This window comes from Lissotriton helveticus, chromosome 11 (assembly GCF_964261635.1).
Source record: "Lissotriton helveticus chromosome 11, aLisHel1.1, whole genome shotgun sequence".
Taxonomy (NCBI): Eukaryota; Metazoa; Chordata; class Amphibia; order Caudata; family Salamandridae; genus Lissotriton; species Lissotriton helveticus.
This window is the reverse complement of record NC_136072.1, coordinates 1,090,322,922-1,090,345,165: the sequence shown is the minus strand read 5'-3', so window position 1 is coordinate 1,090,345,165 and position 22,244 is coordinate 1,090,322,922. Positions and strand designations below refer to the sequence as shown.

The 22,244-nt window shown below is 47.8% G+C and overlaps 1 protein-coding gene across 3 annotated transcripts in view; it reads right to left on the bottom strand.

Moving 5' to 3' along the window:
- RNF185 (ring finger protein 185) overlaps positions 1–22,244 on the bottom strand; it is a 111,865-nt gene that overhangs the window by 65,077 nt on the left and 24,544 nt on the right. Inside the window, exon 2 of one of the 3 annotated variants that reach the window (XM_078667707.1) lies at positions 21,911–22,141. The exons of the other annotated variants lie outside the window; for them this stretch is intronic. The gene's annotated coding sequence lies outside the window, so the exon portion shown is untranslated. The remainder of the gene's footprint in view (positions 1–21,910; positions 22,142–22,244) is intronic. 3 annotated transcript variants of the gene reach the window in all.

The window sequence follows — 22,244 nt, the reverse complement described above, 5'->3', positions numbered from 1 at the left end:
TTTACTCCTTGGTGCATTATCGATATGCCCTACAGGCCAGTTAGTTCACCCCCACCACTAAGACGCTATCCTCGCTCGGTCCTCCGGGGGCCCCTTGTCTGACCACCAAGTGCGATCCCTCTAGCACCAGTCACACGTCTCAGTTCGCATGCAGATGGACACTCCACTACTTGCGCACCTATTCTTGCAACTCACGGCCCACCAATGCTCTCAAAGTCACTCGAACGATTATTCACCAGGCACCAGGCACTGACGTTACGCCTGCATGAATTTGCACTATTGCTCCAAGAATCACCAGTGCACTGCTAATATAATTGCGGACAAGTTGATGACATGCTTATCTTAAAATGTAATAACTATGGTATAAAATGTTTTTTTCTTCTTTTCTTCCCCTGTCTATTCCCACAGGCTACTAATGTTTCAGGCAATAGTTTCTTTACATTTGTCCTGAGGATGATCCCAGTATAAATTAGGAGCTAGGGATCGAAACGTTCGTCGACTGTTTTAATAGTACTGCATGCCTCATTTGCATATAATCATTGCAGTTACTGTTGGTTTGAGCTTGCACAAGATTCGATTGTAAAGCAAGCCGCCATTCGCTCCAACTCTCTTTTGCCTGCTCTTTAACTATCCTCATTTCTTTCCTTGATTGTTTGTTTCTTCAACTTGGTACAGGCTTGTGCCCAGTTTGTTTGATTCTTGTCTCTCATATTTTGAAATTCTTCTACAATTTTATAAATAAACAGGTCCTTGTCCGGCTGGGCATTGGAAAACTACGCCATAGTACTTATTTAAGTCTATGTTTGCAATTCGACCTTTTGTATTCTCTAAGCTAAGGACCACTGTTCCTCACAAAATGACTAATCACCCAAGGTCCTTTGCTACCTAATACGGGTTCCCTTGTTTAATATACCACATGTTTTACATGAAAGCATAATTTCTGTTACGGTGTGGGGAGACTAAGTGAAGGACTTTGAGCAGACGCTGGGAATGTAAGCACCATGTGCCATAAAAACAAAAAAAAATGATGCTTTCATGTAGAACTTTTGGTGCTCATGAAAAGCGTTTTAATGACCTCATGGTAAGTTCGCGCTGGGAGAGGTGTGGCGCCGCGGCCAGGGCGACTGACGCTGGAATCTGGGGATCACGGTTCGATCCCCAGCGCCGGCGGCAGGTTAGCCCAGCACCATGTGACTCTGGGCAATAGCTTGCTTAATCTTCCCGACGGCCCCCAGCGCCTAGAGACCCTAACGGGTGATTGTGCGCTTTACAAATGTGGATTATTATTATTAGAGTGGGTCGTGGGGGTCTGGTAGGGGCGTGTCTGGGAATCTGGTGGCTGGGCAGGTATTTAACGATATCGGCATTTTCTTCTTCCATGTAAAGCGGCAGTGCGCTGCCTTTAGCCAAGTTCGGCACATATGTGCAAGGCATACCCGGAACTTTTTTGCAGATTTATATAGCGCGAACTTGGCTGGAGTACAGTAAATCGCTTTAGATGACATGAGATGCAAATGTTTAACATGAAAGGATAATTTCTGTGTTTAGGGCTTGGGGAGATTAGGTTAAGGACGCTGAGCCGACGCTGGGATGTGAGCACCCCATGCCATAAAAACAAACAAGCCGCGCTCTGATGCAACGTGACTGCACGCGTCAGGACACAATGGCAGCGGGAAGGCCCGGAGCCGAGACGGTGACCTTGGCACTCACCCCGTGTGGTTCATTCCCAGCGCTCTGTAGCGCCTGCTTGTCTTTCCGCACGTTTCTGCCAGTATTTTAACAAGCCCGTCAGAGGTCCGTGAACTATGCTGCTTCCGTCTTTCAGCCTTGCAATACCGTCGTGGTCTGCGGCTCGCGAAAGTGGAAGCGTGCTCGTCATCGCAGAAGAAACGTAAAAGTCACGTGAACTGTTCACGAGGCGCGCGTCGTGATCTGATTCTGCCACTACGGTAGAAGCTCACGCGCGCGACCTCTCCCAGCGGAGAAGCAGGAGGTTTGGAAGTGTTGCAGTCCGCGCACATGCGCCTGAGGTGCTCAGACCGCAGCCGTTGCTGAAAGGCTGCGCACCATGGCAACTTTGCCGAAGCTCGGCTCCCTGGTCCTCCTCGGTTTATGGTGTTTGCGCAGCAGGGTGTCCCAGGCGGCTGCTGCGAGCCCCCGCCAGGGCGCAGCGGAGCAGTGCGGGCCAAAGGTAAGCCGGGCGCGCTGGCACCTGATGGCATGTCTGTCCTGCACCAGCTGGGGAAGTCCGCTGGCCCGGGCATGCCTTCCTTGGATCACCTGGGGAAGTCCACAGGTCGCAGCTGTGCATAGCGCTTTGTTAGAAGGGGGGATTTGGGAGCTATGTACCCCTGCTGTGCAGAGAACACCCGGACTGTGGGACACGCAGAAAGAGCCCGGTAAGTGGAGGGGGGGGGTGTACGTGCGTGTGTCTGTTCGAGTGTGTCTGTGCGTGTGTGTCTGTGTGCGTGTGTATGCAGTGTGTCTGTGTGCCTGTGTATGCGTGTGGCTGTGTATGTGCGCATGCGCGAGTGTGTTTGCGCATGGGAATGAGGCACGAGAGGGGGCACGGCGCCGTGCGCGCCCACGAGTTGAAATCTGCGCTCTGCGCTCGTACACCCTCTCGTGTCTACATTCCCAAATACGGCTGACAATAGGTCTTTCGCTGACGCTCGACCTAAAAAGTGACGTGTGCAGGTTACAAAAGCGTACAAAATAAACATAGAGGTAAAATACTGTAATATATGGAGGACACTCAAGCACAAGAACAAACGTTACGAAGGCACTGGTGGCACTTGTGCAGGTATCGAAAACAAACAAATTTAAGAGGTAGAAAACAGTGTGTTACAAGAGAAAGTGACGGGTGCATGTTACACATGAGTCCCAAACACAGGTAGGATAGTACTGCAATAAATACAGACTCTCAAACCACAAGAACACACTGGGAGGACACTTCCAAAGTCATGCAAAGTAGATTTTTCAATAATTAAAAGGGCTTCCTTCAGATAATATAGAGGGTATGGATTACATTTGGAAGTGTCTTTGTAGGAGGAGAACTTTGAGGTCAGTTTTGAAGGCCTGGGAGGAGGACGTGGTCCGGAGCTGAGGCGGAAGTGAGTTCCAGACTCTCACTGCGCTGCCTGAAAAGGATTGATCATGCCTGGGAAACATTTGAGAAGGCTAACTGAATTTTCTTTTTAATGTTTGCCTCTTGGTTTGCCAGCATTTGAAGTCTAGTATCTTGTCTTCAGAGGGATTTGCCTCCTTAGTGTCCAGTGCTGCTCTCAGAAACTGTTTGCAAGTGGATAGGGTAGGGGAGGACATGCCTTTGTTTATAGAAACAGCCTAACTCATACAAAAGACTCGAGCAGGCATCTGTGGATATCTCTGACAATTAACTAGCCAGTTATCCAGGTAAGGAAACCCCAGACGCTGTAAGAAGACCACGACCAGACTATACACATGGTAGCGATTCTCAGAGGCAACTTTAGTCCCAAGGGCAATACTCTAAACTAACTGTGACAATCAGCTATCTTAACCTGCAGGAACTTCCACTGTTTGGTATTGATAAAGATATGAAAGCATGCATCTTAAAGAGCACCCTCCTAAAACAGTTGAACTTCCGGAAGCATGATCATTCGCATAAACATTTTTCAGCAGAATTGGTTTGGATGCCTGAGATCCCAAATAGGCAGATATTCTTCCAATTTGGATTAAACAAGCATAGAATTCCTTTTTTTGCAGGGATGTGATAATGGTTTCTAGAGCACTTTTCTTCACCATGGTGAGCCGTTTTGAGTGCAGTAAGAGTAGGTCTTGCTACGCAATCTTCTTTGGTAGGCCCTACAGTGGTCTGTGGATGATCTTTAATTTGTAGCTGTATCAAACCAAATTTAGAATGTACTGGTTCAGTGTTACGGCTTTCCATTAAAAGCGGAAGGGTCACATGAGAACTCCGGCCACAGGACCCCATGTTATGGTTGGCATACCAATGCCATAAAGGTATTTTAGATCTGGTACTGTTCACACAAGGTGGATATTGAGATTAGAGTTTGCAATTTTCTTGGGTATGCTGTATCCAAGTTTCTACCACCTCAGAGTAAGGCACGACCATTAAAGCTCACTATCCCTGTAGGGTGAAGTATGCAAAGCACCCATCTGGTTATCCAACTTAATTGTACCTGTGCCCGCATTATACGAGATCAGTGGTCAATGGCGGTATCCACCATGGGCAATGTCTAGGAACCAGAGACTACTCTGGACAAAGAGGCCTGCCTACCTCTGTGAAAAAAATCTTGTATTTCAATTATATTTCAAAAATAAGCTTGATAAAAATTCATGGCCATCTTCTCCAATATGACGAGAATAAGGGAAACTGATGAATTGCTTGTCATTAAGATTATTATTTGAGCAGGCAGTATTTGCATGCCGTTATAAAGTTATTCCTAAGATTTAGCAAATGCGTCAGCCATGTGCCAGACCGTGAGAAGAAAATCTTCCCTTCAGCTCAGCTACACGAAAGAGCTCATCAGAGGCCTAGAAGGGTGACATTTTGAGTGACGAACCACAGGGACAGAGAAACAATGTTTTATCTGTCACAATAGATGGTGAAAGAGCTGTAGCGGTTTCAAATGTAGGAAAAAATAATCACAGAGTATTCCCTTCATTTGACATACAGTCGACAATCTCAGCTACGGTGGGTTCTGGGGCGTGGGAGTGGAGATCTCAGCCTATCTACATAATTGGCTACAGGGCAGACTGTAGAATGATGAGCCAGACAAAAGAATGAGGCTGGTGGGCTACAATCACTTACTGTTCCGGTATAGGTTTTTAATATAATTGAGTAGAATATTGTATTCAGGATGACACACCTGCCTAAGGGGAATCATTAAAACATGGTAATTTATGAAACATCCCTGTGAGCTAGACTTTTCAGAATTTACCTCCACTGCCACATTATCGCCAGAAGAGAGGACTAGGTTGAACCTCTCAATAACAGAAGAAGAATTAGTATATATTTTTTAAGTTTGAACCATAGAATAAAAGATATAATCAAACGATGTGCTTCTATGTTGGTCCACACAAACCATTCAATGTTTGAGGAATCCTTAAAGCTGGGGAAGCTCCCCCATGACCCGAGGGGTCCATGGTTATTGTTTTTCATAAGGAAGGTAAACCAGATTCTAATCGTGCTACATACAAGAAGATTTCACTTATTAACCGCAAAATAGAAATATTGCTGAAAGTGCTTGCAGATAGATTGGTGGGGGTAATTGGGACACTCGGTCATTGGGACAAGAACATGTTCATGCCCAATAGGGGGACGAGGCACTACATTAGACTCCTGTAGGTGGCTTTGGCTTGTGCCCAACACACAGTCAACCCTAACGCCTTTCCCTCAATCGACGTCAAGAGAGCTTTTGATTCTGTGGAGTGACCCTTTTTGCAAGGGTTTCTTGAAGAAATATACTTCAGTCCATTATTTAGAGCATACATAAAACTTCTGTACCAGTCGCCATGGGCAATGGTGAGGATGAACCGGGCCTTACCCGCACTCTTCCTAATACAACAGGGTACTCAACAGGGCTGCACTTTCTCTATCCTCTTACCCACCCTGGCCAGGGACCCATGGCCGAATGGGCGAGGACAGATTAATGGTGGCCAAAAAAAAGAAATAGTCCACGCTTGGAGAGCGCCGACTGCCCCTGACTGGACTTGAGCCATGGACTTCTGAGCTGCAGCGGAGTTGAGGGTCTATGGAGAGAGAGAGGTTGCTGCAGAAAATACTTAAAAATAGGGGGCATGTGGTGAGACAATTCTCTAGTATTTCTGTATAAGCACTAGCAAGCGCCCATGGGGCGGGTTGGTATGTCGCATGATGATGATATGGCGCAAGACTCTTGAACAATCTATTGGATGACCTTTGGGTGGTGATGCATCAGTTTAGGTTTTTTGCAAATGGAAAGGTTTGGTTTAATATTGTATCAATGAAAAAGTAATACAAAAAGATTTTTATACAAAAAAAACAAAGAACTTCAGAAAGACCACATTAAGAGTGCCAACGGACCCAAGGATATCTTTGTGTATCAATATATTTCATTACTTTTTACACTATGTTTGGATCAAACATTTACGATTTTGCATCAATTACACCAATTAAAACAAACAATGAAATGTTCTTACTTTTCATCTCATTTTCCTTCATTCACGGGTCCAGCTGTAGACTTTAACATTTTCAAAGTGGAAACTTTTTATATGTTCTAATTCATGTTTTTTCTAAAGTCGGACACCTGCTCTTGCAGGTTAATTTCGCTCCTGGCAGACTCGCGTACCTTTATGAAACCTGCAATATCAATCAACTGAACAGACGGAGCGAGAATGCCTAGCTCATTCGAGCACAACAGTTCTCTACTGCTCACAGTCGTGCGTTCAATTAAACACTACCAAATGTTCCCAAACCTTTATCGGTGTTATTACATTCCTGCGGGTTAATGTTCTGCTGCCCAAAGATCCCATAATTATACAAAAGCCTCTTCCATCGTTGGACAAGGTTATTTAGAAGGGATTGTTTTATCAGTTCCTCGCCTGCTCAGGTTGTAGTTGTCCTTTTGTCCCAGGCTTAAAAGGTCCGGTTCACCTGAGCAGAAAAACTTTATATGCGACAGCCCCTACTATTCCCACTGAACCCGTATTTTATAGCAGAGGTCTGACAGAGCCCACCTCTCCACACAACCTCACTCATCGGTTACAGATGACTGGTTGCACTGGGAGAAGCTCCACAAGCCTGTAATACCCTCCGTACATCATTTTATATTCTGCTTCTGAATTTTGGATGTTCTCTATAATCTTTGAAGATCATTCCGCAGCATACAAATCCGTAATTTTATTTGCTTGCCTAAACAGTTTTCCTTAGGGGAAAAAAGTCAAAGACAGATATCTTGAAACAATCTCAGCTTCTTGTAGCCACTCTGGGCAGCAGTCCATCGTTTAACCCCCCCCCCCCCCACCTCCCTCCTCCCCAACACCATGCCACCTCAGACACGAACAAGCCATATGCAATTCAGCCTTGGTCCTGCTCCAGTAGAAAACCAGCATTGCAATGCGACTCGCATTCAGGCAAGACCTATTGCATTGCAAACGAGAGTGCAGGCAGGCGACAAGGCACGAAGGAGGGGGCGAGTGAAAAGGCATTGGACTGGGACGAGGGGGGCAAAGGGAAGAGCCACAGGAAGAAAGTAGTCTGTGCAGTAAAGGGGCCAGTAGGCATGGTAGACACAAATGATGACATGTCCGTCATAGGGAGGGACTAACAAGCCTACAACCAATCGGAAGGCAGCATTTAAGACAAGCCAATGAAAATGATGGGCGGAGCGTGGGCGGAGAGTGGGCGGAGCTTCCACTAAGCTTCAATGCTATACTGAATACTGCATGCCTCACAAAGCGAGCAGCGCATGGCCTGCACACCTAGGCAAGACCTAAAAAAGTCAGCTGAAACAGATTTCCTGTTCAGGAATAAACTTCAGAGACCAATATGGCACTTTATATCAGGTCGGCATCCAAGGACTGCAGCACTACATTTGGTAATCTATTCAAACTACTGTTACAGTAGTTACCATTTTATTGTTGGGGTGTAATACACACCCAGTGCTGAAAATACACAGCCAGTTCTACGACAAGGCAATACTGGATTGTTGCCTCTGGTGCCACCAACAGAGGGTCCCAAACTGCCCTTGTAATCATTAAATATGGGCCTATTGCCAAGATAGGGTGCTGGCGAATAGCCTGGTTGCCCAGGAAGACCAATCTTTGCAGAGGTGCTGTAAAGAAGCAACCAACAAAGTTCAGTTAATAAATCGTCAACTTTTTGACACGCCCATTTTTATTCATGCCATACCCCAGCAATCACCAATCCCATCAAGGAAAGTAGGAAGCATACTATAATACTGGTGAAGCTTCTGCTAATGTGAGTAAGTATTGGAGATAACAAGAAAGAAATAAGGCTCATCTCTTGGAGCTAGGTTTTCCCATAAGCAATTCGGCAACAGCATGGTTATACAAATTACATCTTTTACTCTCCTGGGTTACCACACGAGATCCCAAAACTCTTCTTGCCACTGTTGACTCCAAAGAGGGCCAGTGATTTTGACATGCTACCTCCGATCTTTGGCAAAGCATTCACAATTGTTCTGCTGATAGTACATATGTATGCAGGTGAAAGCAGTTATTCTTCTCAGGCTATGCTACTCTTGCCTCACATTCACTCGCAACATAAATGGAGTTACTTTCATCCACACACTTTTAGCACAAAGCAGGGAATTTTAATCATCCACTCCAGGAATGCACAGAAAATCATAAGAACTATTCTAATGCTTATAAATTACTCCCATCCAGGTCAGCTGAAAGATCCACACAATTGTTTCCAAAATAAGGCACCGATTTTGAAGCGAATGCCTCAATGGGTTAATCTCTGTTGTGCAAAAGTGAGAAGCAGGACTTCAAGGTATTTGCTGCACTACCCTTTTCGGTTTTTCCATTTAGCAAACCACGTTTTCCACTTAAAGCTTGACAACTCGTCATCATGTACATCAAGTGCCAGGGATAACATGCTTATTTTTCAGTCCAGTAGGACTGAATCCTCGACAAACAAGTAGTAATCCGGGGTCGAGGAGCTAGAGCGACTTTGTATTGGACTGCATTTGTATTGGACTGCAACTATGGTAAGTCTGCGCTGTTGTCAACCTGTGCAATACATCTAAGTATTCCGCATATACTGCAATCTGCTCTCACAGGATGACAGTGGTTTCCTTTTTCACCCAGGTTCTAGAGTTTTGTCCGGTTAGCTGCAAGCAATAATCTCAATCATTGAATTATTTGTCAAGCTGTTGGTCCAGAGGGCCTATGGGTGCAACCCAAACAACAAAGTTTGATCTGGACTGACGGCTTTGAGGATGTGAGTCTCTTAAGTGTTCCATCTTAACGAAACATGGTTGCAGGTGTTTTTACTTCCTTGCAGAGACTTAAGACCTTTTCAGTGCCTAATTGGTCTCTACTCACCAGCAACAGTGTCAATTGCCAAGAGAAGCCCTGCCTACGGTTCCTCGATGCCACGTTCAATGGGCTCAGGATCTCAACTGGCTTTTGGCACCCTGCACCAACAATAACTTTAGGTGCGACCCCCTCATTCTAGCCAAGGTGATGGGGTTTTGGTCTGTTGGCATTCTTGGGGCTGTTGAGTTAGTAACTCTAGGAGAGGATCACCAACCACTGTGCTTTCCAACCTTGCAACTACGAATGAAAGACACTAGAGTAGTGGTTCAAACATCTCAAATACCATTTGTTTTAAAACATGTAAATCCTGGGCCACCTGTGTCGCACCGACTGCCTAATCTACAATTCTAGCATGGCTTGATAAGCCTAAAGGTTTACAGTGGCATCTAATTGCTGCTTCGATAGGACAGCTGTGACTAAACTGCTTGAGGTTATATAAAATACATTGCCTACGGCATTAACACTTGGATTTGAGCCTGAAGATTGAGGTAACTACTGTTTCAAAATCAGTTTCGACTACTTCATTTTCCTGACTAAGTAATCAGGTCCAATTTTTCATAGAAGTTATAGTGGTAAATGGAAATTGCACTTTTTTTGGAATCCCTATTGTAACACGGTATTTCGGATTTTGAACCGCTGAACAGCTCCTGACTGCTTGGCTTTGTAACCCTTGGAGACTCAAGTACCCAAAGGAAAGCAGACCACGGTATCATAACACAAATCTACACGGCTAACAGAGACTGACATAAGCACCCACTACACTCATACATGAAATGAGAGACAGATTGTGACCAGGTCTTCACAGACACACAATGGAAACAAACGCTGCTGTTGATAAACGAAGTGTCAAGCAAAGCTAGATTTCGTTGCTCCACTTTAACTATGTGTACCAGGGGCATGGCCAAGATGCCGAGCGGGTAAGACGTGGCTCACTTGTCTTCCCGCTCCCGTCGGCCGGCCGCTATCTTCCCCACACGATACAGAGAGACAGACCCTTGTTTATGCTCGGTAGCTGAGTGAGAACCTCAGGGGGTCCATAGCGACAAGTTTTGCCCGAGGGAAAGTCTCAGGAGGGCGAGATCCAGCGGCTTGGCTTTGCGCAGTAAGATGGCGGCCTGGGCGAAGTAGCGAAGCTGCGCCACAAATTGGAGAATCAGAGGCCCTTGAGTTAGGGGAACCGGAGCCCCGGGGCGCCCCCGCGGCGGGACCCCTAGGAGCACGAGTTGGACAGGGGGCACCACGACTGTGGAGCATCGGAAGGCGGAGGCCCGCATGGAAACTGAACAGGCGGGACACCCGGCCACGCACATCCAGCACCCTCACAGATGGTAAACATCGGGTCTACGTGCTCCTCCACAGGCCCGAGAAGACTGCCATGCAACAAACTACCTCCCTGAGCCGGCGGCCCCAGGTGGACCAGCGGGGCCTGGCGGTGGAAGGGGAGCCCCAGGGAACTAGGAGCACGGGACCCGCACAGGGCCTCAGACCGCCACAGAGACTAGACTCGCTGGGGAGCGGGAGTGAGCCCAGTCAAGCCAGATAGGCCTCTTATTGAAAACAACCCGCAGCGCTGCCGGACGATTTTAGCAAGCAGCGCATTGTGGTCTACATGGCCGGGGCCCCGGTGTGGGGAGTATCGGTGGGAACACGCCAGCGGCTCCAGAGGCGTCGGGCCCAGAATTAACACATCCCTTTCCCCGGCGCCAGTGGTTGGGGAACCTAGAGGTGGAGAGCCTATTTGGAGGAGCCCTGGGAAACGGAGGCCTACGACCAAGATACGGGTAGAACTGCGGCCCGGATTCGGGGCCACATAACAAACAGGTGCCCGCACGGGCTGGTGGACTGCCAGTCTTCGGGTGCGTCCGGGACCTTGAATGGGCCTGCACGGGCTGCAGTTGGTGGGGGCTCTGGGGCATTTGGGGTCAAGAGGGCCGCTGGACAGCATCCCCGAGGCCCAGATTGACAAGGGAGCACCCCGGTGGAAATGATTGGGGGAGCAGCGGCTGCGCAGAGAGGCCTCAGGGGTGACCCCCACCCATACATAGTCACCTGCCCTCCATGCCAGGCCGCAAATCAGATATGTCCCAAACATGTGCAAAAAAAGACAGGAACATGAAAGACATGTTCAGCAAACTCTCGGATGTGAGTGGCGGAGACGACAGCGCTCCCACATCTGTATTTGGAGGGTGGGGCCGGAATCCATGGAGGAACCAGTCACACGGGCATTCCTGGCCCAATTATTCGCCACCCTGCACGATGAATTCCAAGACCTCAGAAAATAATTCTCCAATGAGATTAAGGAGGTAATACGAGATATGGACGCATTCGGAGAGAGAGTGGCCACAATGGAAGACAGGCAAGACTCGAGGGAGGAGGAAGTGGAGCATTTGAAGCAAGGTGAACCGTCTCCAAGCAAATAGATATCCAAGCTCACGCGGGGGACTTGGAAGATCGCTCCAGTAGAAATAATATCCGCATGAAAGGTGTGCCCTCCAAAGAGGAAGGTACGGATATTACCACATACCTCCAAGGCCTATTCCGCCACGTCTTGCAGAAACCACAGGACTTTCCAACAAATATAGATCGGATTCACAGAGTGGGGTTGCAAAGAAAGGCCTCGGCATCGCCACCTGACATACTGGCTTACTCCCCAGACTTTCCACGCAAATAACTCATTCTGAGGAAAGCCAGGAATATGCAGCCACTAACCTATGGAGAGCATGACATTGCTTTATACCAAGACCTAGCGACGATCACGTTGCAAAAGCGCAGAGCCTTCAGTCCAGTCACTACACACCTCCGCAGCCAGGGGATCCCTTATTCGTGGGGGCACCCATTTCGCATCACCTTCCGGTGGGACGGCAGGTTGTGACAAATCAAGTCATTACAGGAAGCATTAATGTCCTGGGCATTGATGATCCTCAAGCAGACAAAACAGACTGTGGCGAAAAGAGGGAGCAACAAGAGAGATGGCAATGAGTTGAACGACGACGGAGAACGAAAGCTCTCTCCAAACCAGACTCAGACTATCGCTTAGGGGTGCCAAGCAGTGCTGGCCTCATTAACTGCCGAATTCACAACCGGAGCTGAAGATTGATCTACTTGCTGGGTCAGATAAGTGGTCTAACGCTTGCCGGGGGAAGGCGGGTGGATAATGCTGTTGGCCACGAGATGCTCCCTACAAACTGTTTCACTAGGGAGGCGTGGTGGTATACCGCAGCTCCTGGACAATTTCTTGGGGGTAAATACAGTTTTGCCTGTTGGGGTTAGGGTGGGGAGGGAGGGGGGTCCGGTACAAACACAGCTTTTGTTTAAGGGGTCCTTGCCATTCTGGGAACAATTTCAACCGCATCAACATCCTTATCCCTATCCACATGACTTCTGGGAGGGGACCTTAAGACCAATGGGGAGAAGGATTTACTCTTGGGGCCGTAACAGATGGCTACAGAGGTGGTGGAAATACTTACAGTCAATGTAAAGGGGCTCAACAACCCAGTTAATAGGAGGGCGATCCTTTCGAGGCGGATATCTGTCTCTTGCAGGCGATTTACCTTCTTGCAAGGGATTGCCACTGCATGAGGTCGAAAGCATTCCCACAGCAATACTTTTCCTCTACAGGGGAGAAAAAGGCGAGAGTGGTTCTGCTCATCTCTAAACGCTGCAGGGGGTGGTACAGGAGAAAGTGGCTGAACTGAAGGGACGACTATTGGCATACACCATACAATTTGCCTCCCGGACCATAGTACTAGGCTCCATATACGCCCCCAACTCCGGACAAGAATGCTTTGTTAGAAAAGCTCTGGCGGATGTCATGGCTACACAAATCCGCATGTCCTTGGTGGCGGGGGGGGACCTGAATATGGTGATGGACTCAAATAGGGATAGATCACAGGTTTCCTCCTGGCACAAAGGAGAACTGTCAGGGGAAGGGAAGTAATGGCTGCAGGAATTGGGTTTCGCAGACATCTGGAAGGAGGCACATCCGACTTCGACACAATACACTTTCTTCTCGCATGCACGTAAGTTTTATGCCCGCATTGATTATTTCCTGGGGACGAGGGAGATCACCAGGGCGGTGAATATAGACCCTATGGCCCTGTCCGACCATGACGCACTTTCCATGCATGTGTCATTGCCGTTTAGCCCATGCCAAGCTAGCAGCTGGAGACTTAAGGACACCATGCTTCATAAGAAAACAGTGGTACAGCAGCTCACTCAAAGTATTCAGGAATACTTGGATATCAATTCTACACCCGACATATCCATAGCGACACTTTGGGAAGCAATGAAGACGGTAGTGCAGGGGGAGCTAATAGCCCTGTCAACAGCCGAAAATAAGGAACGTAATGACCCGAGAGCTAGCCTGGGGGCTCAGATCCGTAAACTGGAAAGAGTACACAGCAGGACAGGCGCACGCATGGTATGGAAGCAGTTATAAGCAGCCAGAGCACAGATGGCCGGAATAGACCTGGATAGGGCTGAATATGCGGCAGTTAGGCTGAAATATACCAACTACATTGGGGTGGTGGGGCCGTACGGGTCGTCTTTTAACTAATAGTTTGAAGGCCCAGAGGCAGCGAACAAAGGTCTCTTCATTACTGGGGACAGGACAGAGGGAGATCACCGAGGACCAGGAGATAGCTCGCACCTTCAGGGAGTTTTATGAAAAACTGTACACAGCTGACACCACTTCAGAACCTGCTACCCTAGACTACCTACAATTGGTTGCAATGTCCACGCTCACCGCTGATCAAGCTTCTGCGCTGGATGCTCCCATTCGATTTGAAGAAGTGGTCACGGCAATATCACGTCTCATGCTGCTCAAGTCCCCTGGCCCGGACGAGTTTTCCGGGCTTTTTTTTTATTATAACGTTTTCTACCATATTCTAGCCCCGGTTTTGATGAGACTGTCCAACTCCTTTGGGAGTGGAAATCTGATTCCCGCAACGATGTTAAGTGCGGCAATAGTGGTGGGTGATTCATCCAATCCCGCCAGTGCGTGGACAACACCAAGAGGATACTTCACCTAATAGACAAGGCCCACCACAACCGTATGGATGCACTCCTACTGACGCTCGACGCTGAAAAAGGGTTTGACAGGGTGGATTGGAGAAATCTTAGTCATACAACGTCCAAATTCGGCCTGGATGAGAGATTCAGGTAGTGGGCGAGTTGCTGCTACCATAGCCCCATGGCGTCTATAAGAGTGAACGGTACTTCCTCACGACCTTTCACCACTCAGAGGGGCACTAGGCAGGGCTGCCCGCTGTCCCCCTTGCTATTTGCTCTTTATATAGAGCCCTTGGCACAAAAGGTAAGGGATAATCCTAATATTAAGGGGATCCCATTCGGGGGTGAAACGCATCCTATTAGTCTCTATGCAGATGACATCATTGCGGCATTAACGGAACCTAAACTCCCTTCCCGCCTTCTTAGAAGAACTAGACATGTTTGGCCAGGTGTCGGGTTACAAGGTAAAAATGGGAAATCATCGATATTGAACTTGAATCCAACACCCCCAACTACTGGTCTTGAGGATGGATGGCTCTCCGGAGTCCAGATGATGGATTCTATCCCCTACTTGGGCCTTGATTTGGCGGCCTCTGTGCATTGAACATCTCAGTTAAATTATGCCAAGCAGACACAGCAAGTGAAAAAAGATTTGGGTGCCTGGAGTAAACATCGCTTTTCGCTGCTGGATAGGATCGCGGCGGTAAAAATGTTGCTTTTACCTAAAGCACTTTATTTGTTCCAGACCTTGCCGGCGCTATCCCCCTCCCTCTCACCTCCACCTGGAGTGATTGCCTCGCTTTAAAGAGATATTAATCAGTTTGTCTGGGTAGGAGCGAGACTCAGGATGAGTAGGACTACGGGATACATGAGGCCTGAAGAGGGTGGGCTGGGATTCCCGGACCTCCTTAACTATTATAAAGCTGCACAATTAAGGTATTTAGTGGAATAGGCACGGCCAGAATACGAAAAGAGATGGCTATTCCAGGATAGGGCACTTGCAAGGACTCCTCTCAGGAAGGGCCACTTTTTAAAGAAAGCACAACACCCAGGGGGCTTGACGAGGTCACCCATTACTCAATCAGTGATGTCAGTCTGGGATGGAGTGGCAACAACAAAGAAGTTAACTACTTTCCCGTCCCCCCTGACCCCTCTCTTTGGAAACGCTGAATTCTCACTGGGATGTCTGATAAAGCCTTTCTAGCTTGGCAAGACACTCTTTGCCGCTCCGTGGGCCATCTATTTGATCTAACGGGCGTAATCCCCTTTACTCAACTGAAGCTCAGTTATGGAATGCCTAAAACAGAGAGATTGCGATACTTGCAACTACGGCATTGGGTATTTCAAGGGGAAGTCAGAGAACAAGGATCCTGTTGAATGACCAAATACGAAAAATGGCTAATAACCAAAACCTCAGATAAAGGACTGATAACAGATATATACACAACAGGATTAGACATAGCCTACATCTACAGGCCACATCGAGTCAACGGAGGTGGGGGAAAGAGCTGGGTGGGGAAATTACGCAGAAGGACTGGGAGGGGATTTATTACAGAGCAAAGCACACGGCACGCAACGTGGCCAGCATAGAGACTGCTAGGAAAATAGCTACTTATTAGTACCTTACACCAGTGCGCCTACATAAAGGCAACCCTCAAAGGTGCCCTACATGCTGGCAAGGGTGCAACGGTGAGGGTACATTGCTGCATATACTGTGGGACTGCCAGTTGCTGTCCAATTACTGGCCTAAAATCCTTGATGCAATAGACGAGCTGTTTGACACACAGATCCCAAGGCTCCCGGTCTATGTCATCCTGGGCCTTCCCAACCCAATAAGGTTCCCACTTAAAAGTATAAGAGGCCGTCAGATGAGGATAGCATTGGGTGCAGCACTGCAAAATATACTGTCACATTGGGGCTCCTCCACTAACCCCACACACGTCAGGGGCTACATAGGCTCTGGTATATCTTGGGCATGGAAAGCATTTCAGCCACTCTACAAAACACCACAGCCTCCTTCCAGAAAGTTTGAAGTCCTTTTCTAATACTGCTCTCGTCTGACTTTAATGAAATAACACAGCCTAAATACTTAAGAGTGTTGCACATATCCGATTTATGGAAAGAACGAGAGGTTTCCCCTACTGTTTGACGCAGGATGCTGCCAGAGCGGACCGAGGATTTGTTTTTGGGGTTACAGTTTAAGGCACCCGGATGGGGGGGTTGTTGCTGTTCTTGAAGCAGAGGCTGAGCACTCATTATGGATATCTGCAACAACTTGGGCAATGGTTTTGCTTATACCGTACACTGCATGGTTAATATGCTTCTTATGGATACCGGATTGCATGCGGAGTGCACATTCTTACGTAACGCGCTACTCATGTCTCTGTATTGTATTGCAAAATTTTGAAAATGCTAATAAACACATTTAAACATAACTGTGTACCACACATACATGACACCAGCAATGTTACATCGCCTAAACCCTGGTACTCAGGGGGACTGGCCTAAGTATATTGACCCAGAGGCCACATACCATTGACTGGTGTGGAAATGCCCCAGATTTGTAGCATACAGGGTGGGGGAGGAAGAGGGTATCAATACTCCACAATATATAGAGTTTTATATAGCGCAAACTTGACAGGAGGGCATCAGAGCGCTTCACAGTGTTACCCCACGCAGCATTTGTTTAAGGTACATTTAGATACATAGTGACAGATGGTGCGGAGATAAATGAGGAAATTACATAGGCAGCCACTGAGTAAGCTACATTTGGAGTTAATACAGATACATGGTGAAAGTAAGTGACATGGTGTATAAGGCCAATAGATTTATTATTATTATTATTAAACTTGTATTGCGCACAGCTACCCTCAATGGGTTTCCCGGCGCCAGGGATAGAGGAAAGAAAGGAAACAGCAAAGCCCAATAGAACCAACAATGCAGAGGGATCAGTTAAACAGCAAAGTCTTCAGTTTTTTTCGGAAAGGGAGGAGATCAGTCTCAGCTTTCAGGGCCGGCGGAAGAGCATTCCACATCTTTGGACCGAGATAAGAGAACGAACGGCCGCCCATTTTGGCCAGTTTTATTCTAGGGACCAGGACATTGCCACTAGTGGAGGATCTTAAAGTACGACCAGGCTTGTAGACTTGAACCAGGTTCTGCAGATATTTAGGGGCAGAACCCTGCCGGATTTTAAAAAGAAGGCATAAGGTTTTTAATTTTACGCGGTTCGGGACTTTAAGCCAGTGAAGATCGCGCAGAGCCTGAGCTGCGGAAGATCTCCGGGGTACATTACACAGTAAGCGAGCTGAGGAGTTTTGCACCACCTGAAGCTTATTCATTGTGGCCTTATCGGCCCCGAGATAAAGCACATTCCCATAGTCAATACGGGAGATCATAAGAGCCTGGACGACAGTTCTCCGAGTAGAGCAAGGCAACATCCATAGGATCTTCTGCAACCATCTCAGGATGGAAAAACAGATTGCAGCGACCTTTGTTACCTGCTGTCTCATAGAGAGCCTGTCGTCGATGAGGAAACCGAGGTTGCGGGCTACGGGGGCTGGATTCGGCAGAGGACCCATATCGGAGGGCCAATGTCGAGGGCCCCACAGATCTTTATTCTTGCCCAAGATGACGACGTCGGTCTTGTCACCGTTGAGCTTGAGCAGATGGTCGTGCATCCAAGCAGCAACGCGTGACAGGCCAGATTTCAAGGCAGAGACCTCGTGGCCCTCACTGCTAGAAAGAGAGAACACAATCTGCGTGTCATCAGCATACGAATAAATTGTCAGGCCGGCGTCCTCAACGATGGTAGCAAGGGGTCTGATATAGATATTAAACAGCAAAGGGCTGAGAATCGACCCCTGGGGGACGCCGTGTGCCAATGCGTAGACAGCAGATTCAGCTTCTGTCGAAAACACCTGCAAGGTAGGTCCACCTAAAAAGGAGGCTATCCAGGCCAGCGCAGATCCAGCAACACCAAGGGAGCGGAGAGAGTCAAGAAGAATAGAATGAGACACGGTATCGAACGCTGCACTCAAATCCAAAAGGATGAGTGCAAAGGTCTCCCCGCGATCGATGCCGTGCCGAAGCCTCTCCGTCACCCCGAGGAGTGCGGATTCAGTGGAATATGAGCGCGGAACCCGGATTGGGACGGATGGAGATATCCCACGTTTTCGACAAATGAATTAAGCTGGGTGTTCACGTGTCGTTCCAAAATTTTGGAACATGCAGGCAGCAGGGATATGGGCCTAAAATTGGCTAAATTAGTGATGTCCGCGCCGGTCTTTTTTAACAAGGGAACGACCATGGCATGCTTCCACTCCTGTGCCACCATAGACTCTGCAAGAGATGTATTAAGAAGTCTCATTAGGACTCTCCGAGGTTCGAGATCCAACAGTTTTAGAATTTTCATAGGAACAGGGTCCCGAGGGGAGCCTGATCTAATAATGTTCAGGCACGATAGAAAGGTAGTGTCATCAAACAGTAACCAATCGTTGATGAACATTGAAGGGAGGGGGAGAAGACTACCATGAGTGGTCGCCGATAAGGACTCAACAGATGGCGGAGGAGTAGTCAAAGATTCATAAATATGCTCCACTTTAGAGATAATGGCATGGCATCACACTGTGGTTTATCCAGGGCCGGAGGAGAGGTACTGTATCTGCTCCCGTTAGCCTCTTCACCACTGCGAAAAGAGTCCGCGGACAGTTCTGTGCCTGGATAATCGTGGATGCCGTGAAGGTGGCTTTTGCCAATTTACAGTTAGCATGATAGCTTTTTAATGCTTCTTTATAGTCTGCCTTGCTAGGGGTAGAATACGAGAGCCTCCATTTCCTTTCCAAGGCCTTGCACTTAGCGCGTTGTAATTTTAACTCCTCAGAGAACCAAGGTGCAGGAGGATGAAGGGATCTGTGGTTGTTAGATGTAGAAGGAAGGAGTGCAGTTACAGCATCCCTTAACCACTGGGAGACTACAGCATTAGATTCTGATCCCGATTTTTCCAAAGTCGGAATGGATTCAGTGAGATGTTGATTGAATGCCACCATGTTAAGCTTGTCCCACCGATAAGACGGCTTACCCATACCAACACAAGACTTCGCGTTGGGCAAGGATAGAGGTAACATGAAGTGTACGGCAAAATGGTCAGTCCATCCTAATGGGCGGGCCCTTTGGGAGCAGTCATAAGGTAGATTAGAAATGATCGGATCTAACAAATGACCGGCCGAGTGGGTAGCCCCAGATTTTCGCAGTAAGAGATTAAAAACTTCAAGATCAGACAGTAGCGACTGACTGAGAGTACCTTCAACATCTTCAAGATGGATGTTAAGATCACCAAGAATGGTGAAGTTAGCCGTTTTAAGTAGTGCAGGGGATAAAGTATCGGCCAATGACGATATCCAGGGACCAGCATTGCCCGGGGGGCGGTATATTAGAAGACCGGAAAGCGTTAATTGAGGGCCAATCGTTAGTTTAAATAGAGCGGCCTCACATCCAGGAAGGGGAAACGACTCCAACTTGCATTGGTAGATGGTTTTAAAAATTATTGCAATCCCCCCACCCTTCCCGGAGGCCCTGTCTTGACGTACCATCACGTAGTTGTTAGGAACGGCTATGGCAATGTCAGGTCCAGAGCTTTCGTGGAGCAAGGTCTCAGTCAGAAACAGTGCGTCTGGCGACTCTTCATTTATAAAATCAAACAAATTAAATTTATTTTTAGGGAGCGATCTACAATTAATACTCCAAAATTGTAGAGGGGAAGTTTGAAGTTTCTTAGTGGCCTTCCTTTTGCCCCGATAGTGTGCCTTGGTAGTTTGTGTCTTAGAAAGCAACATTTTACCTGTCGAAAAACCACAGCCTGCACAGGTAAAATAATGGGTAGGCAAAATACAGGAGGTACAGGAGACGTGTAAGCGGAATCGTAGAGATGTTAAAGTAAGTGCGGAATACGTCAGACGAATAGAGTTAACCTACCTGAACTGGAGAACAAGATGTCATTGTCAATGGACAGCCCGTCCTCAGCGCGGACGGGCGCAGACGGGCTGGACTCTGGCGTGACTCCGGCAGTGATCCGGCAGTGATCCGGCAGTGATCCGGCAGTGATCCGGCAGTGATCCGGCAGTGATCCGGCAGTGATCCGGCAGTGATCCGGCGTTCCAGCTGCGCGTGACCGCTGCGCGTGACCGCTGCGCGTCAGCATGATCTCCTTTAGGAGGGGGTCGAGCGTCCTTGACGCTAGAGCGAGCACTGCCCGACCGGCAAGCTTCCTCACCTAAGATGGCCGCCAAACAATTCAGCTGCCGATCCGGCAGTGATCCGGCGTTCCAGCTGCGCGTGACCGCTGCGCGTCAGCATGATCTCCTTTAGGAGGGGGTCGAGCGTCCTTGACGCTAGAGCGAGCACTGCCCGACCGGCAAGCTTCCTCACCTAAGATGGCCGCCAAACAATTCAGCTGCCGATCCGGCAGTGATCCGGCAGTGATCCGGCAGTGATCCGGCGTTCCAGCTGCGCGTGACCGCTGCGCGTCAGCATGATCTCCTTTAGGAGGGGGTCGAGCGTCCTTGACGCTAGAGCGAGCACTGCCCGACCGGCGAGCTTCCTCACCTAAGATGGCCGCCAAACAATTCAGCTGCCGATTCATTTTGAGGTAGTTACGGCACACAAAAATAAATATTGCTAATACGAGCACAGCAGCAGCTGCACATGATTACCAAAGGAGTACAAAAAAACTGTAAACAGGATAAAACGGCACAACAAGATGAACAGTAGTAAGGATGAACAATATCGTTCAGAGGTAGCTGGGTTAAGGCCTGTTAAGGATGGGGGAAATTTTAGGCAGTTTTCCCAGGATAGTGGCGTACAGATTTGTTTAGAGGGTGCGGGGAGGGAACCTGCATGCTAATCCGGTGCTTTAAGGAGGGGGGTTGAGGTATTTGTTGAGGAGAAGAAGCTTCAGTTTCTTTTAGAAGTGTAGGAAGAATTAATTTTCCGCAGGTGCTGGGGCAGGGAGATCCCGATTTTGGGAATATTTCCAGAGGAGGAGCGGGTGAGAGATTTCTCCTTCTTAAACTTTGGAAGAATCAAGAGCAAACTGCTTGAGGTTCGTGAAGATCTCCTTTGGCCGGCTTTTGATAGTCTATTTGTGGGGTAGATAGTTTTTTCAGCGTAGAGCACTTTGTGTGTTATGCAGGCGGTTTAAAATATGGCCCTGTCCTCAATTGGCTGACAGTTGAGGTGCTTGAGGGTAGGGGAGATGTGATCAAAGATCCTTTCTCCTAATACAAGTCTGGCCTCAGCGTGGAGTTTTGCTTTAAATGGGGCAACATAAGATTTTGGGGCATCTGTAACCATTGATAGTATAAAACCATGATCGGACAACCTTTGCTGGCACAAATCGCAGAAACTCAGTTAATAATTATTAATTGAAAAGAAAGGCAACAATCAGCTGCGCCAAACTGCAAGCAAAACAGAATTTTAAGCCAAGAATACAACATTTCAATTGAGCAGCCATCTCTAAAAACCAAGCAAACTGTCACTGATTCTGAAAGATCTTTGTGCACCAAATGGACCGCCTACGATTTACGTATTATCACATTAGCTGTAATACAAAACTTTAATGTTGCTATCTGTGAATGCTGTGAAAATTCATATTTATATAGTGAAATATTTTCCTAACCTCACATGGTAGCCACTTCAAACCATGTGTCCAACTGGCAGGTGTTGTAAAGTTAGATGTATGGAGCTCCTATAAGATTGAAGATGCCGGAACTGCAGAAGAGGGCTGGGTAGTAATCCATTATATAAGGGCTCTAATGGTCTCCCTTTGGTCCCTACCTGTAAAGATTGGACATACCTTGAACAAAACGCTACACGGTAGTGTTAAATCAATCAAGTTGTATTTGTAGAGCACTGCTCGTCACCCAAGAAGGTATCCAGGCACTGGATGAAGGTCGCAGTCGAAAAGTCAGGTCTTAAGCCCCTTCCTGAAGTTGGTCGGCGAGGTGGAGGGGTAGGGAGTTCCAGGCTTTAGCTGCAAGATGGGAGAAAAGGCGTCCTCCGCACAGAAGCGATGAATGTGTGGGATCTGTGCAGGGGAGAGGTAAACCATATAGAAACTGAATAGTTTCTAGGCAGAGAACATAGGAGACACCACAAAGCTGGAAATGACAGACGAATCAAAGCTGACT